Genomic DNA, 1833 nt, shown 5'->3' on the forward strand with positions numbered 1-1833 from the left:
AGCTGTCTGACGGTGCACATGGACTTTTGTTTCTGAACTCTTTCCTAAAATCACCTTATCCTTTGCTACCCACCTACAGGTAATGTGTTTATATAGAAGAACAGGAGCCATTATTATTATTATTAATAATAAACAGGATTTATATAGCGCCAACATATTACGCAGCGCTGTACAGTAAATAGGGATGGAGGCTGTTCTGAGTTTTAAGAAAAAAAAAAAAAAAAAACAAGTAGCTTTCACTGAATTACTTACCTCATAGCCAGCAATGTGCCTCAGACTTTAGGCTCAGCACCATTTGCCTCCAGTCTGAATGACAGCTAGCATCTACCAAGTGTGAACACATCCAGGGAGCAGAAGTCCCTGGAAGATATCCCTGACTACCCTGACACGGTCCATCGCTTTGCCTCCAGGAATACCGGTACTTTAGAATCCTCCTATACTAATGAGACAGCTGCAGGTACACATGCACACATACATATTGTAAGCGGCTCTGAACTTCCTGCTCCTCCATACACAGAACACACTGACATTCTAAACACCAGGTTTGCTCAGGCCCCACAATACAAGAAGTCAAACACCTTATATCCACACCAACACACAACACTATGACCGTCCTCACCTCCGCCATATTGAATCCGCTCTGACTCTACGCCCCGCCCCCAGCCTGCATACTTCCTGACTAAACCACGCCCAGGCCTCTACGTCAAAGATACTTCACTAGGCCTTCCCCTGCCCGCATTACGTTCTCTAAACCACGCCCTGTATGTAAATCTATAGTCCCGGTGACGGGTCCTATAAAATATTCTTATAGGTCGCCAGTAAAGGGATAATTGGGAAGGCAAGAAACTCAAAGGGCGGGTCAGTGACGTAGCCGAAGGTGATAGGCTGGAGAAGGAGCAGCTATAAAACTGTGATCAGTGCTGCTTGGTATATGTGCCAATCTCAGAGTATTAATCATTTATGAAATAAGGGAAAAAGACACATTTATATATAGGAGGCCCACAAAAGCTGAAAGCTTTAAAAGACATAATCTATTGAGAATTTAAACTGCTGCCAGCACAAAATTATGCCAAGACTGTACGTTGAGTTATAAATGTGCAGCTATGCATGTACACTCTTGGAGAAAAAGGATGCCAGGATGGAAAAGCCAGACACAGAAAATACCAAAGCCAGAAAATATGGAATACTAACCAATGCTGCAAGGTTTGTAAAGCTACAGAAAGACAGTAATCAAAGCTTCCATGGTATTCTCATCAAGTAGCAACCTTTGATTTTCAAGCTAAGTTCATCTAATGGTCCACTTTTAACTTAAATTGAACTAAACCTGGACAACTCACCTCTCCGTATTCCAGCATCAGGGGACGTCATCCTTCTTTTCTTCTTCTTCTAGACAATCTTCGGCCATCTTGATTGGCCGTGCAGGGAACATGTAACTAGGTACAGGTGTGGAAGTTCATTCATCCTGCCACATGCAAGGGAAGTGGGGAATGCTGGCTTTCCCTGGCCACAAAGGTTGCATATACTTTTTGTCAGAAATCCAGATCACAAACACCCACCGATCACACATGTGGACTTATTGTGTAGCATGGATTTGCTATAGCGTGAATAGGAAAGGTCATGGATCAGTGGGCAGCAACATAGATTTCTATATGCCTTGTTGGAAATGTATCCTGCATTGGTGGGAATTGTAACATTATTATGCGCAGTAACTACAGCCAGAGATGGTATTTTAGTTTTTAACCACCTGGGCGTTACACTGATGTCTAGATTTCTGTACCAAAAGCGTTACAGGTTTTAATGAATTTTTTTTTTTTTTTAAATTGTAGACCTGTA

The 1833-nt window shown here is 42.4% G+C and overlaps 1 protein-coding gene across 1 annotated transcript in view; it reads right to left on the reverse strand.

Moving 5' to 3' along the window:
- GANAB (glucosidase II alpha subunit) overlaps positions 1-668 on the reverse strand; it is a 55036-nt gene extending 54368 nt beyond the window's left edge. The window contains exon 1 of the mRNA XM_072421635.1: positions 620-668. The gene's annotated coding sequence lies outside the window, so the exon portion shown is untranslated. The remainder of the gene's footprint in view (positions 1-619) is intronic.
- Positions 669-1833: the final 1165 nt, after the last annotated feature.

This window comes from Pyxicephalus adspersus, chromosome 9 (assembly GCF_032062135.1).
Source record: "Pyxicephalus adspersus chromosome 9, UCB_Pads_2.0, whole genome shotgun sequence".
Lineage (NCBI taxonomy): Eukaryota > Metazoa > Chordata > Amphibia > Anura > Pyxicephalidae > Pyxicephalus > Pyxicephalus adspersus.